Raw genomic sequence first — 17,243 nt, forward strand, 5'->3', positions numbered from 1 at the left:
CTAGCATAAGTTTGTTTGTGTTTAAAAGGCCAAGAGGGTGTTATGGATTGCGAGATAGAAGTTTGGGGGTGGAGCGGGTTTTTTGTTCATCAGTAGGTAACCGATTTCATCCAAAACTACTGTACGTCCTGCCGAGCTAGCTCATGTATAAGACCAATCATTTGATGACCCTACTCTAGTTTACATTTGTATTATGGTTGTATTACAAAGTTGTACTTGTCTCACCTTCTCGCATTTACAGTTTAGGAGCAGAAAGTTAATTTCATTATACAAGTACACCACCTAATTTTACTTGAAATCAATAAAAATATTTTTAATAAAAATGTATCATCAGCCCAGCTACGTTCTGTGTAGGCTAACCTCCGTCATCAGCCAAGCCACGTATGACAATTTATTCGGTTGTGGAAATATTGAAATAAACTGAATAAACTATATAAATTAAGTAACATTCTTATTATATGTTATTCTACCTCCAGGTATTAATTATTTCAGCCAAGTAGTTGGTATATGTTGTCCGTATTTAGTTTTATGACGCTGATTTCACATTTATTTGTTTATGCTGCGATAGGTTTTAAGTGGGTCGAGCTAAAAAAAAACTTCATATAAATAAACATTATCAATTCATGCTTTTAATCCTCCCATTCAGACTTCCACCTAAACTAGCGCGACTTACAATCAAGTTTTATCAATGTGTACTATCTTAATGTGTATTCATAAATCGGTAATACGAAAAACCAGGTTTTGTCTTTATGCGGTAAAAATATGCTTTTATTGAAATAAAATATTTGACACAATATAAGAAAATTCCGTATATTATGAAATACAAATGGTTATAACAATGTGACAGTTGAAATGTGAAATAAGGGCAATGTGACGTTTACAGGCTTCATGTTTTTATTTGTTATTGTGGTACAACTGGCATTTGTTTGTTTACTTCATTATTATGCTAGACATGACAATTACTTTCTTCAAACTGTGTGATTTTATCACTTGACACCCACAAAGTATTTATATACGTTGTTAACTTTTATGTATTTGCTAAATCTTTAATGCTGACATTATTTACAATAATTGTAAATATTAAATTAAAAATGAAAGCAATTATTGTTTTAGATGTCCTTTTTTAACGACGATTTAACAAGAACAAATAAGAATGAAGGATTTAGAAATAAGGACTAAATATCAATACTACATAACAGTATGTCTTATTTTCTCTTTCTTGGTAATGATAACTACATAGAATAATTATTACATTCTAATGTGTTACCTAATAAACTTTTTGACAGTTACGATGTTATGTTCAACTTTTTTCATTAGTCAAAAATACAAAATATCAATAATACTACTCTTACAATTTAAATTAATATCTTCAGTTGAATAACTAAAGTAACATAAAACTAAAATTTAAGGTAAAATTACAAATAATGCCAGAATTAGCTGGTATATATTGCAAGACTTATAAAGACAATGCTACTGCTTAAGTGAACTCCATAGTGTATAAATAAAAGTTTTACATAGGCTTTATATAATGACAAATGTAAAATTTTGTTTATTAAAAATACTATTAGATTTATTTTATTTTAAAAAGAGGTTATTGAAATTAAGGTTTTATATATTTTCTAGACCAACCTTTTGAAAGCATTGAATTAAAACACAACAGAGCAATGAGTCAAAGTGCACAGGGACAGGTATTCATGTACTGAACTTTAACTAAGTTACCAGCTGTTTAGTTGTGTACGTATTGTGTACATAGTAGAGTACGTAAGCACAACATGTAGAACTACACGAAAGTTACTATAATGTGTAATCCACGTCACGTAATTCGTGCCATGTGTTGTCGGAACGTTTGCTCCAACTAGAGGCGACGGACACTGAGCAAACAATGTCCAAAAATTGTACAGAGATATGATTCATGCGCTGAACCGTATCTACGTAAATAGCTGGTTCAGGTATATTTACTAGTAGGGTACATAAATACGACATGTAGAACTGCAACAGATGAAACTAAACTCACCGCACGTAATTCATGCCATGTGTTGCCGGAGGTTTGTAGTAACTAGAGGTTGACACTGAACAAACAATGAGTCCAATCATTGTACAGAGACTTCGTGCGCTTAGCTTTAACTAAGTCATAGCTGTTAATGCTAGTGTTGAGTTTACCTGTATGACACCTTCCTCTTAAGTGTAGCATTTGAACTGGAGCTAAATCAACAATTGTATTGAATAAGCCATTTCCACAATAGCTGCATTATTTGTAGCTGTTAACGTTGTAGTTCTTCAGCAATTCAAGCTATTTAGAATTCTTCGGATTTTTTCTCAATTTGAGTAACGTATTTTATGTTTCTTCAGATCTAATTTAACTCGGTTGCATGTACTTCGTGAATTAAGTTTACTCTTTGATAAGTAATTTTCTATAGCGTGACTATGAAGTTAACATCTTATTTATTGATGTTAGTATAAAACTTTTACCCAAAAGAAGTTGTCAATAATCTGAACTCATATAAAATCATGAAACCATGAATGTTTTAATACATTTCTGTCACTTTTAAAATAAAATGTTTCAAAGTATTTACACTCATCTCTACCTGTTTTAACTTTAAATAGTAATGACTTTACTGTTAATATTAACGCAATTGAATAATAGCATGATTTCTTGAACTTGGCAATAAGCGAGAACACAATTTTTATTGTAAAAGTAACGCAAATTAAATATAATCAGGCTGTCAACAGTTAGATTCCGTAGGATAGATATATTGGAACTTAATTATTTAACTATAAAACAATTTCTCAGCTTGAAAGAAACAAAAATTACTTTTTTTTAAATAAAAAATACTAATATCTTAAGGCAAATGAGATCACTATTCTTATATTAAAGGTTACAAATATTGAATATTTATTGAGGCCGTCAACGTTTGGATTTATGAGACAGCAGTAGAAAAAGGCTATTTAATTAGATAATTATTTTTTCACACTGGACTAAATTGAGATCACTATTTTGGCTCCTTTTAACAATTCCCAAATTTTTAGGAAACCTTGTTTATAATCATTAAAACAGCAGAGTCCTGCCTTATATGAAAAAGTTTTTATGTAAATTGTTACATATATGAGAAGGGGAATTTAAGCCAAATGTATTATCCCATAAAGTGATGTCCGAATCTGCAAAGTATTTATCCGAGGAAGAAATATTTTCTCTGTAAATAGTGATTAGATAGTCACCACTCATTTAAGTGTTTGGAGAGGTTAATAAATACGTTGTACATGAAGTAAACATCAACTATTTGGATTTTTTACGAGCTTACGTGTAAATATAATTTATTATTTAATATATAGGACGTGTACGAGTATATCTTATATACCAATTTTTTTCTTAAACTCAGTTTCTTTTAAAAGACATACAGGATTTTTGAAATTAAAGCTACTTATTAAGAATATAATATGACAAGTATTAGTGCATAAGACGATACAGCAACAAGAAGAAATACTACTATAAAAATACTAAAAGGCAACAATTAATAATAAAGCCCATCAATCAAAAGGCTAAAAAATTTTCATATCTGTCATTCCTAGCGATGAATCTAAAATGAACGGACCCATAGAGTTGAAACATATCATGGAGCTGTATTTTCATATCAGGAACATTGTTTTCAATAATAGTGCATTACAATCCATGGGTATTTTACAATGGTATTATGAGTAGCAATGATAGAAAAAATAGAATAAGTTAATTTGTAAATAAACAGTGCACAACTATATTGCATTTTAACATGTAACAGTAACATATGAAGATTATAATAATTAAATGATCTATAGAATTACTCATGCAGTATCCGGGTTTGAGACGTTCCTAATTTGTTAATGTATAGTATAGAGGGGTGAACATCTTTTATTAGCAGGTCTGATTTATTCCATGGTTTGTAAAATTAGAATTTAATACAAATTGAGGGTTTAATAACAATGGCAATGTCTATTTACAGACTTTTCCTTTATATGTTACGTACCTATTGCACATTGGCGCCATCGGTGAATTGTATAAAATTACACTTTAAAGTTAGACAAAAGCAGGTGAATGTTAAATCCGACTACTTCCATTTGGTAATTTGCCAACCTTGCTCTTGTAAAGATTGTTTCATCTCTTACAATTAAGAAAGAATGTATAAGTACCTTTAAGCTGTACTGAGATATTAAGTAGTAGTTATGTCCTCTAACAACACATCTATTGATAATTTTGAATTTAGAACAGTGAGATATATATTTGAATTTATGTTTGTTTTAACATAAAACCAGAATTAAAAAATTAAGACATCTTATTATGCTAGTACTACAGTTAGTATTATTGCTATAAATAGCTTACTTTTTAAATACATTATTAAAAAGATTTATTGTCTTTAAAAATGTGCGATGATACTGACACAAGGAAACAGCTAGAAACCATATTATTTTGCAAGAATTGTGTATTTAATAGTTAATCTCATTTTCCTGGTATCCGAAGGTTTGTTATTTAATCCGTGATGTGTTTCCATACTATAATTTTCGAAATATAGTGTTGTTATATAATTTCTTTTGAAATTTGAAGTTTCCTTATTACGTTTTAAGATGTTCAGTTATTGAATTTAGTTCCTTAATACCTGGTACGATTCTCGAACGAAAGCTGTTTATCACTGATTATTGAAAGGTTTCATTTAAGAAGCAATACATAAATTATACTCCTATAATATTTCTAACATGCACTGTGAGTTACAGATAATCAATAGCTTTGTAAAGATTTCTTGTTATTTTCAATAGCATTTTTATATTTTCTAATTAAACTGAAAAAAGTCTTATTAATTTTACAAAACATTACAGGCTTGTTGGTTTCCACGTGCCATGCGAGGTACTTTGGACCATGGAGCACATTTTACTTTGATTAACGAACATTTCTATAACTAAAACAAATACATTGCAACAAAATGGTTTTAATGTATATTTTTATTTATTATGAATTAAACATTATTTTATGAGATAAATTTAAATATTATTAATAACTAAATATCTGGGGAACAAGTAGAATCAGAATCGTAATAGACGCTCGTATTAAAGCACAGTGTGTGGATGGTTTTCATTAATTCAAACAAAATGTGATATTACTATATAGCGGTGATTTAACGAGATATAATAGAAGGCCTTAGATCTTAAATGATGGTAAGTGCGAAACATTCATTAACACTGACAGTTGACACCACATGAAAGATAGCTGTCGTCTCCGTGACAGTGATGAAGATGTGCGACGTGTTCAAAGACCGTGTATTAACAGCCCAAAACAAACCAAGAGTTGTGCAGCACGTGAGTTAAACTGAAACACTCAACTGTAAACTCGTACAAAGTTCCGTGCATGCAAACTAATAATTTGACAAATTCTGACCCTATAGTGGATGAGTGGATATTCCGAAAGGAAAATAATTAATTATACATATAGGTATATAATAAATTTGACATTAAACTAAATACTTTTTAGTTACAAGTTTGACTTTTCGATGTATAAATATATATATATATATATATATATATATATATATATATATATATATATATATATATATATATATAATGTGTGTGTGTGTGTGTGTGTGTGTGTGTGTGTGTGTGTGTGTGTGTTACGTTACTTGAATTATTGTTTGTTTGTAAAATAAGCTACATTTTTTCGTACCTTACATATTCGAAATTTTGCAAAAGATGATTCTGTTTTTGTTACGAAAACATTGTTACATATACGTACACAATCTTCAACCGAGTGAGCAGAAATTTGGCATGGCCATTCTTAGGAGCCCTGGGATGGATATAGGCCTATTATTATTAAAAAATCATCACGGGCAAGGCACGGCTGGCCTTTCAACTAGTGACAAAATCCCACCTTAGTCTCGAAAGTTGTGAAAATTTATTAATTTTAATTTCTAGTGTAATCAACTATTCTGTGTATATTATTTTACATTTAGTTACAATAATATTAAGTACAAATATGTTTAACGTCGTTTTAGATTTCAGCGATTATGTAAGTAATCATTTACCCCAGAAAATGCCCCTAAACATATGATGGTCAGAATTTGATAACGAAAACTCCCTCTGCATTACTCGGTAAGAAGTATGATACATCGCAGCTCGCTGGACTGTGCTTTGAACGAATGTACTAATGCAATGTTTAAATGTTCTAACATATTAAAAATAATTTTCTGCTTATAAAGAAACAAACACTTAGTTGCATTGTTAATATACTTTTAGCCTTTTAGCTGTAACTTTTTATCAAATATTAATTATTGGATCTAAGAAAACAATGTTAATATCTAACAAAGTAAACTAGAATAGCCATAAGTATAAAATGTTTGACGTATTTTCTAGATTGCGTATAAAAAAAACTCAACGTTGGCGTCAGAAATACAATTGACTTGAACCATAAGTAGTCATACACGCGCAACGCCTAATAAATTGCGTGTAAAGCAGCGGTAGGTACCTTTTGACGGATTTTCAAAATTAGAATAGGCATATATTGATCCTAGAGACCTTAACCCTGCGGTGCTCGCGCGGGCTACATTGTGTAGCCCAGTGTAATTTGTTCACCTACTACTACTAAGATAATGTGTTCCTAGGAGGGTCGGAGCCTCATTACCTTCAAACCAATAGCTGCTCAGTCCCAGTCAGTATGCTCTTGCACTGCATAGAGTAAAGGTGTCCGTGTGGTTTTACTTCAAAGTGATCTGGGCTACAACTGTAGCCCGCGCGATTGTTTGTGTCATGAGTAATCCGAAGTGTGCCAGATTGACCAAAGGAGATATTCTTGATGAGTTTGACAATCCTTTAAGTTCTGATGAGGAGGATTGCGTTGCCCGTGGACAGTGATGATGGAGAAGTAGATCATATGGAAGAAGAAATCCATTTACCCCATGAAAGAAGATGCAGAAATGGCGCCTACTTCCCCTTCCAGTCCACAAGGATATGAGTGAGTGTGATAATGAAGATAATACTCCTTTAGGTAATGTTTTTTATTCAAAGGACAAACAGAAGAGAGTGATGAAGTGGACTAAGTATCCTCTTGATCCATCTAACATTCGTACAAGGGCATCAAACATTGTGTTGCGATTGCCCGGGCCTAGAGGTGAGGCTCGGAACACTAAAACTGAGATTGATTGTTTTAATTTATATTTTGATGATGATGTTATAGAAATGATAGTAAATGGAACTAACATTTACATATTAGGTATAAAAGACCAATTTGAGCGTGAAAGAGATGCAAGACCAATATATAAGACTGAAATTCGTGCTTTTATAGGAATTCTACTTCTCTCTGGTTGTTTGGGCAGTTGAAGGAACACACACAAAGCATATTTGGGACAATAATCGTGGAAGTGGCGTAGAATCGTGTTACTTGACAATGAGTGAAAATCGTTTTCATTTTCTAATGAGGTGTATGCGATTTGATGATATTCGAGATCTTTCACAAAGAAAAGCTGTAGATAATCTAGCACCTATTAGATCGTTTTTTTGAGGTAATTGTGCAGAAATTTAGGACGTTCTTCACACCCAGTGAGTATTGCACTGTTGACGAACAATTGTTCAAGTTTACAGGCAACTGCCAATTCAAGATTTACATTCCAAGTAAACTAGGAAAATATGGGATCAAGGTTTTTTGCCTTAATTTGTGCAAAAACCATGCATGTGTGTAATTTAGAAGTTTATGTGGCTAAGCAGCCTCTAGGACCTTTCAATTTGTCACAGTCTGCAGAGGACGTAACAATTCGAATTTGTGAGCTAGTTGCAGGAACAAATTGGAATATTACAATGGACAACTGGTTTACCACAATACCTTTGGCTGAAAAAATTATTTGAATAAAAAGTTAACTATTGTTGGTACGTTGAGGTCAAACAGAATTGGCATACCCGAAGATCTTAGAGCAAATAAAAGCTGAGAATTATATTCCTCAATATTTGCACACCACATAAAAAAGACTTGTATCTTATTTCCCGAAGAAAAAAAGGGCAGTCGTCCTACTCTCGACAATGCACAGTGACCAAACCATTGGTCTAGACAATGGGGAGTTGAAAAAGCCAGAGAATAGTTACATTCTACAATCGTACATAGGTTGGAGTCGATGTAGTTGACCAAATGTGTGCTAAGTATGATGTATCAAGAAACACCAAGCGCTGGCCTATGGTAATTTTTTTTGGGCTTGTGAAATAATGCAGCAATAAATGCTTCACGCATCTACAAGTTCAACAATATGGACACTTCAATGCCTAGAAGGGAATTTCCTAGACCATCTTGCTTGGGAACTTTTTCATCCCCCCAGATCAGAAAACGCCTGGAATCCTCAGTGTTACCCACTGAAATGAAAATTCGATCTAGGCGAATTTTGGGAATATAAGAACCTAGACGTCAACCTATCCCACAAGACATCAGAGTGGGCCGTTGCTATTTATGTGGCAGAGGACGTGATAAATCTGCACGGAAATGCTGTGACAAATGTGGCTACAAGATTTGCCCTGACCACTCTTCGCTTGTTTGTCATTCCTGTCGCAACAGTGAATGAAGAGTTTTATGTTATAGTCTACAACAAATGAACCTTATAATGTAAATTCAAGAGTTTTTGTAAAAAAATGAAAAAGATTCAGAAATGTACATATAATGGTAAGATATTGACTTTTATGTAAATAAGCAATTTAAAACTAATTTATATATATTTTATTGATTTTGTAATAAACATGTTTATAAGTGAAGTATTTTATCCATCATTCATGTCCTGAACTTTTTTTTAAGTTTTACGACCTTAAAGATAGGCAATTTTAAAAACCAGCAAAATACAAAATAACGTAACTTTACAATTTTATTTTTTTTAATTTAAAAATTTTTGTTGTGTAATAAATTGAAATATTAATTTAAGTAAGAATATATGTTTTAAAATAATAAAAAATATGTAAAACAGTGCTAAAGTTAAATGTCCTTGTACAAAAAACAAAAAAAAGTCGTGGGCTACAACTGTAGCCCATGCGAGTATTGGCGTAGCAAAACATCACGCGAGTAGCGCAGGGTTAAGAATGTCAATGTATTATTTTTAATGTTAATTTAGTACATATATATGTTCATTATTTTAAAGTAAACAGCTACGAAGGTAGATATAGGTTTACGTAACCTTAGGACAAATCTAACGCACTCGTATAAAAATAAATGGTAACTTCAAATCTTTATCGAAAATGTACATATACACATTTCACTTTGTCGAAAGACAAGCATTTTGAGTTAGAAAGGAGAACGTAAACACTTGTTGAATAGACATGAAACTTTTTCCTAACCAAGCTTAGGCTGAGGCTCCGTTATGGAATAGGTATGGGTTCAACTCCAGGGGATGGTTAATATATAAATTAACAACATACATTCTTAACTTAACACGGTTTTAAATATACTTCAGTATATAATTGTGTGTTCTATGTAATTATATTTCATTTTACCCATCCATCAGTTAGCTATTAATAGTCAATAAAGAACGCACGGTCTAGAAGGTTGAGGTTATAAGTGAAACAAACAAATAGAACTTTTAGACTTCTTACGCACACAGAATATTAATTATTACATTTATTTCAGTTAATATTATTATATTCATTCCTTCACAGTCACAAATAAACTATATGGTAAATTCGGTAGATTTTTTTTAAAGGGGTCACGTGAGCCAGTGTAAGTTTTACTATATAATTACCATTAATATAAACATAAATTTTGATGCGAGTTTTAGTGAGACTAGGATACTGCATAGCTATTTGTGATATGTACGGCAAATAACATACAAAACCAACAACTGATTTAAATTTGATATAGACAAGATCAATATCTTCATAGCTTACCAAACGTCAGATGTTACGAAATTAGACATGGACTAATTATAAATATATAATTAATGTTAAGTATAACGTGAAAAACGTACATGTATAAAAAACGTTACGTATATGACAAAACAAATAGTTAAGACTCGTACATATAATAAATTTATTAAAGAGCAACATTTATTAAAGAATATTAAAAATCTCGTACATTATTTCCTTTTTTCACAATAATAAACAAGATAGATTCCAACTTTATAACTGATATTTATCACTCTTCCAAATTATTGACCATCAAAAATAAACTTTAAACAAAGTACTGTGTGTTTAGTTAAACCGTTTTGTTCAGTAGTCTTGTGGTTTATTATTTAATATAAATAATATTAGTCTACAAGATAAATATACAGCAGCCTGTGAGTGTTACATGTTTAGATTGGGTTTAACTTGTTTGAATACATCTCTGAATGCATATAGATTATATTTAGCACACCCTTTAAGAATTGACATGACAAATACATTTACGTGATATCTTTTTCATTTTGACTCAAGCTCCTTACGATAAGGCTTGTATTAAGAGAAACTTTAAACTCTTATTTAAAAACATGACATGGTCAAACTGTACCAGAACAGTATCAGATATGACATTCAACAAGTTACATCATAATCGATATTTCGTGCAACATTTCTAGAAACCAATTGGACGATCGCTATGTCAAGTACAGAGATGTATCCTGTACTCGTATATCAGCTCAAATTAGCAGTGGTGTGAGATGGCTTAGAGTATCAAGAGCTTAACTATCCTCGTCATGTCTATGTGTCGGTGACTGCTGGGACTGGATATCGGGATAAAACATTGACACACATAATCCTTATGTCTTGCAGGATATGTTGCTAACTCTGCGTTGTAACTGACCGGACGATCTCTACATTAAGTACAGATATGTCTCCTGTATATCAGCTCAGATTAGCAGTGGTGTGAGATGGCTTAGAGTATCAAGAGCTTAACTATCCTCGTCAGGTCTATGTGTCGGTGACTGCTGAGACTGGATATCGAGATAAACATTGACACAACATAATCTTTATGTCTTGCAGGATATGTTGCTAACTCTGCGTTGTAACTGACCGGACGATCTCTATATATTAAGTACAGAGATGTCTCCTGTATATCTCAGATTAGCAGTGGTGTGAGATGGCTTAGAGTATCAAGAGCTTAACTGTCCTGTCAGTTCTACGTGTCGGTGACTGCTGGGACTGGATATCGGGATATAACATTGACACAACATAATCTTTATGTCTTGCAGGATATGTTGCTAACTCTGCGTTGTAACTGACCGGACGATCTCTACATTAAGTACAGAGATGTCTCCTGTATATCTCAGATTACATGTGTGTGGTTGATACGAGATCTGCTTACAAGTTCAAGAGTCTATCCTCGTCAGGTCTATGTGTCGGTGACTGCTGGGACTGGATATCGATATAAAACACTCACTCGCCAGTTTGTTACGTTTTATAACGTGGACCTAATTAAAACAATCATAATACTCTTATGGACGGTTAATTATTGATTTTGCTATGAATTATTAAAGCAATCTGCCCTAGGTAGCACTGTGTAAGCGTACATAATGTTTTTTTTTTTCATTTTAATCGATAGAGGAAATATAAAGTCAATAAAATATGTTCTACCTTAATACACTTAAAACGTACATTATATAGAATTTTGAATAAAGGTAGCTGGTTGTAATATTTGATTTACGATAAAGGTAATAAAATTAATTGCACACAATTAAAGTCAATCATATTCAATACTAGACAAATTTTGAAAGCCACCACCATCTGGAACATAATGTGTATTAGAAATATTCCAGCAACAAATCTTAGGTACCATATGGTTATTGAAAAAAGTACAGTATCCACAGTCAATCTTTTCTCAAATACCCTTGCATTTGGTACCTCTTGCATGAAGTACCCATTCTCAGTCTTCGTGATTAAGAGGAACAGAGATTAAGCATTTCTTGTTTGAATTTTTATATTCCTGACGCCAAATTGTTGTGGAGTTTGCGAATTTGTCCAGAGAAATAATATTTGTAGACTTGTCCTGTATTTGTATATGTAACTATTACAGCGATGTTGGATTAAAAACTTTTTTTCTAAATTTCATGCATATCGTTAGTGAAAAATAAAAATTAATATCAGCATCAATAATACCAACACATCAAGATACGTTTTCCTTATCGGGGACCAAAATAAATTATAATTTTCAACAAAAAGGACTTGATTTAACATATTTCTACGTTTAAAAGTTATTACGACGAACGGTTATCGTATTCTGACACCGAAAACATAGCGTTTTCGTTGGGAATTGAGTTTAACGCATCGCCATCAGTCACCGCTAGTCCCGTTCGCTACATCTACGAGTACTCTGCCAAAAAGCTTATCAGTACGAGGCAAATATCAGAGGCGAAGATAATTAATTACTCATGATGAAATTATACAATAATCAAGCGCACGATAATCAATAAAAAAAGTAAAAAGTCGTGCGTCTAGGCTTTGTTGAAGAGTCACTTGTCTAGGTCTATTTGCAGGTGATTTTGCGACAACGAAGTATAACTACTCAACGGGTATTTTTCGATCCATTATTAAACAAGGAAAGTACTAGTGACATATAAAGAAGTTTATTTTGGTTCCCGATAAGGAAAACTCGTTCAAAAATAGTGGCTTCCTGATAATACCAAAATAAACACACTTCATTACTTAGAGTATTGGGTCTTCATATACCTGATACTACGATGGTGTAAAATAAAGTATTTCAGTGTTAAGTGTTAAGAGAAATAATAATAACAACAATAAATACATGGGTATTATATAAATTAAAGTTGTAATTAACTGGTAAGTATTATATTTTTGTCCGCCAAAGAAATAAAATGTAAAAGTAGGAATACAAAACTATTTTTTTTTTTTTGGACCATCCAGTTGCCTGGATTTTTAAATGAGCTGATGTACAATTACAACATGTATTACACTTAAATTAAGTTAAAAAACTAAAAATTTCTTTTTGGTTGAGATAATTTCGAAGTTATTTTAGTTATTTTTAATTCCATATGCAGATAATGGTTTCTGAGACGTTCAGTAAACGATATAAAAATACACTTTGATATTGATATTTTTACACTTTAAAGAGGTGTTTTCTTAAAAGGAGCAAGTATATATATATATATATATATATATATATATATATATATATATATATATATATATATATGAATATATACAACTATTTATACATTGTACATACATTGGACTGTTAAGCCCAAGAGAGCTTATTCCATGATAAGCCTAGTCCCTCCGTTTTACTTGTTAACATACTGTAAATATGCCGTCATACAAAGTAAATGAAAAAACAAAATTGAGTCAACCTCAAACTACCTAGCAGAGCTAAAACAGATGTGATAACATAATAGCGTGTTTTTCAGTTTTTCCAGACATAAATCAAATTATTTAAAAAACAATAAATTCTAGTTTGTATGTCGATATCAATTAAAAACGTAACAATTCTTACCTCCTTGCAACCAAACTGCTAATTTCCACATTCATAACTCGGAAAATTGTGATTTTATATAATTTTTTTTATAAGGGCATAAAACACGGTGGTTATCAATGCCCGTGGAAAATTGTGATACAATTTAGACTACATTTCATGCAAATTAGCTATAACTGTGTCGTTTTTATATTGAAATTTAATAAATTCAGGAAGTTATGCAAAGATTGTTGTAAAAGAACGAATTTAACTTGTGGTTATCCTTTATCAGGTGATGTAAGTTATCTAGCATTGGTTTATTTTTGACACTTTTAAAGTAATTATCATGTGCGTTTAATTTTGTGTATCACTGTCAAATATATAACATTTTTAATACAGATTTCATTGAGCAGGTATCGTACAATTTATGGACAAACCGTGAAATCGCTAAGGCAACGGTTCAAAAATAAAAGTAAAGATACTTAATAGCATCTTTTTTCAAACAATTAAAGCATTCATTACTTTGAAAAAGTACTGTTGTAACAATGTTCAAGAAAGTTTTATTATTACTGAGATAAGAAGATTTAGAGCTAGAAATTATCATATTTGTACTTTGTTTAAAATAGTGCCTAAAGCTGGTAACCTTTTATAGTCCTTTGCTATGGACATAAGACTAACTTACTACAATTTAAGGGTTCGTTATAATTAAATCATTGCAATGGCTTTCAACTTATTTTTCAGTATATTTTAACTGCTGTTACTCTATATCGGAATAATTAAAAAGTCACAAATGCCAAATATTGAATATAAGACCTTTTCGAAGTTTGATAGACCTAAACTCGCAGTGAAAAATCAAGAAACTATTTTAATAATTGCGCTTTCAATCACCACAATAAACATTTTATTTTAAGATACGTGTTTGATTGTATGCGAGCATACAAAATATTTTTATTATTGTAAAAGGGTTATGTTCTATGAGTGATAATATATATTAATCTTATTACAAAATTAAAACTGTAAAAGAAAGAGAAAGTGTTTATTTTCATTAAAGAATATTTAAAAATATGTTTAGTAAATAATGTACGTACAAACAGCTAATTTTGTTTGAGGGATTTTCCCACACACGACGCACTAATTAAAAGTTATAATATCCTTTTTAAAGTAAGACATAAGTTTGGTAAGAGTATTTATTTAAGGGTATTATCAATAAAATCAAGCAATTTATGTAAAGACTATTCAACTCCTTACATGCGGAGAAAGTGTCAGCAGTCTCAAGGGATGGAAGTAAAAGCGTTATCCGACAAATGGGTCTTCCACCTTATCAATACCCTAGAGACACTGTCCTCTATTTCACATAAACTCTGTTCTCCATCTTCATGCGGTAATCTTAATTTTAAAACCGGTCATTTAGCTCCTGAGAATTCTCAATAGACTAAAAAAATACGAAAGTGTTTGGAGAAAGTTACCAGAAATTTACTTATGTTTTAACACTATTTTAATCAATGCGTTGCTTTTTTGTTTTGCAAGAGGCATTTTGGACTGTCAGTTTGTATTTTCTCAGTTTGGGACTCTCAGACATATTGGTTAGGTTAGGTTTAATATTACCAAAGCCTAAAACATTTCATATTCCGTTAAGTCCAATAGGACTTCTTAGGGTTTTGGTGATAAGCAAAGTCTGGACAGATTTGTTTGCTTAGAACCTAATAGGGACTCTCAGGCTTATGTGATAAACCAAATCCTGATGGGTGATATTTCGCATTCCTCGGCAGGACTTTGAGTGGTTCCTTAAAATAATTGTCATGCTATATTTCACTTTAGTAGCAGATCAACCAATTCGCAACACCTAGTTCCGAACATAGTCGTTGACTGGTATCTGATTATTTTACAAAGCAATTGTACAACATAGCGTTATCGAGGTTTTTCACAAGTGTATTCACCAACCACAAACAGACGTCAGGGGAGGCATTGCCAGTATCATTCTGCACAATTAGATTTTATACACTTTATCTCTTTCTTAAATTTTGATATGGCTTTGTCCAATTTGTAATGTAAAAAGTGGCTTTTTTTCTATTAAATTTGACTGCTAAAGTGAATTTATGGTTATATTATTGATAAAAATAACGTTTCACCGCATAAGGAAAGTATAAGATTCATTAAATATGAAGATCACATTAAAATCAATCAAAATTTGCGATATTCTACAAGTATTTACATTTTTTAAGAAGCATTAACCGACTGTATGCTTTATGCCTACTATAAGTAAACCATATAATAAAATATATAAATAATAACAAATTCGTAGTAGTATCCTACAAATCAACAGGAGCGTTAAACTTTCTTTTTTGGTTTATAACTTTCATTTGAACCTACACTGGGTACTACTAAATCAGATGCGTCACATAAACCTGTTTAACCTTATGGATGCCCAGGATTGGCACATCACTAACAAATGTCGGGTATTAGGGTGCAAGGGTAGATCGATATAGCAGATCTAATCTACTGTGGGAGATCACTGTTAATGTTGGTAAGGGTCCTTAAGTGATAAAATCAGTTGCTAGCCTAGACGTAAGGGCGTGCCACTTCTGCACGATTTGAGTGAAAAGGCTAAAACAGAACTTGTGTCTCTTTCAGGGATACATGACTGAGATTATTTAATAAATGCTTTCTAATAGATCTAGAAGAGACGACCCCTACCCCCACACCTTTATCCATGCAGAATATCCTGTAACTCCTAAAGGTGAGCATATTAGATCTAAGTGCGATTGCTCATCTTCTTGTCCTAAGAAAATAACGAAAAAACCTACAATTAATTTTGACTTATTAGCGTTATACTATGTAATTTGGTGTATTTATTCACTGTGTTAGGAGCCCTTAGTAGCCTACAATAAACGGCAAATATGTATGTCATAGTACTAACAGCTGATTAAAATACAAATGAATATTTATTATATTATATGTTTTATATCAATTTTACCGCGAAAATTGATAAAAATACTATACCAAAAATTACTCAAGATGAATGTGTTATATCTCACACCCTTGGTAGTGGTTGATGCCCTTGTAATAGAGCACACAATTATAAATACTCTACAACTGACGTAACGGGAGAAACATTACAATTTACGTGACACTGAAAGCTATAAAACAGCAATACGTTGCTCGCGTTTTACCTCTAGTGAAGATACTACATGTGTGGAGTAGGATGAAAACCCATAAAGATGAATATTTATTTTACCAACTGATATACAGTAGCAGATACGGTCGTAACGTACAATTATCTAAACGTATGGTGCGGTTCACTACTCTTGATGGCTGAGTGTTAGCGAAGGTTGGCTCTAAATCGTTGTTGCTCGAGGAGCAGGATGAATGTAATTTCTGTCTGTGTAGCTCAGCGTATCTCCAAAACTAACTATCCAGTAGACGGAGTCTTGCAAAATTCTTAATTTCAATATAAGCATCAATGAATTTAAATATAATACATGTTTTACCTTGGCATCTTTAAGTGCATTATTGTCTATTTTTACATCACTGTCATGAGTAATCTTAATGAAAAAGAAAAATTTCATAAAAAATAATAGATTAATGTAGAATGACAAGAACGGGTAACATGTGACATATAACAAACCCTAAATATCCGTAAGAAATATTAATAATGCTTTTACCTGTAAATCATAAATTTGCATGGAATTTCATTTCTATACAAAAAAGTGAGATCTATTATTGAGTCTATCCATGGGGTTTGGTTGAGCGTCATTAAAGCCCATCATCCAATAGGCTGAGACAGTTTTTCTTTTGTCTACGAGGGGGAACTAAACATTATTTTCCTGTATGATTTTCTGCCCTCTTCAAGGGGTATCCTAAGAATGAATTTAGTTACGGCCATACAATTTTG

Source organism: Homalodisca vitripennis, chromosome 7 (genome assembly GCF_021130785.1).
Source record: "Homalodisca vitripennis isolate AUS2020 chromosome 7, UT_GWSS_2.1, whole genome shotgun sequence".
NCBI lineage: Eukaryota > Metazoa > Arthropoda > Insecta > Hemiptera > Cicadellidae > Homalodisca > Homalodisca vitripennis.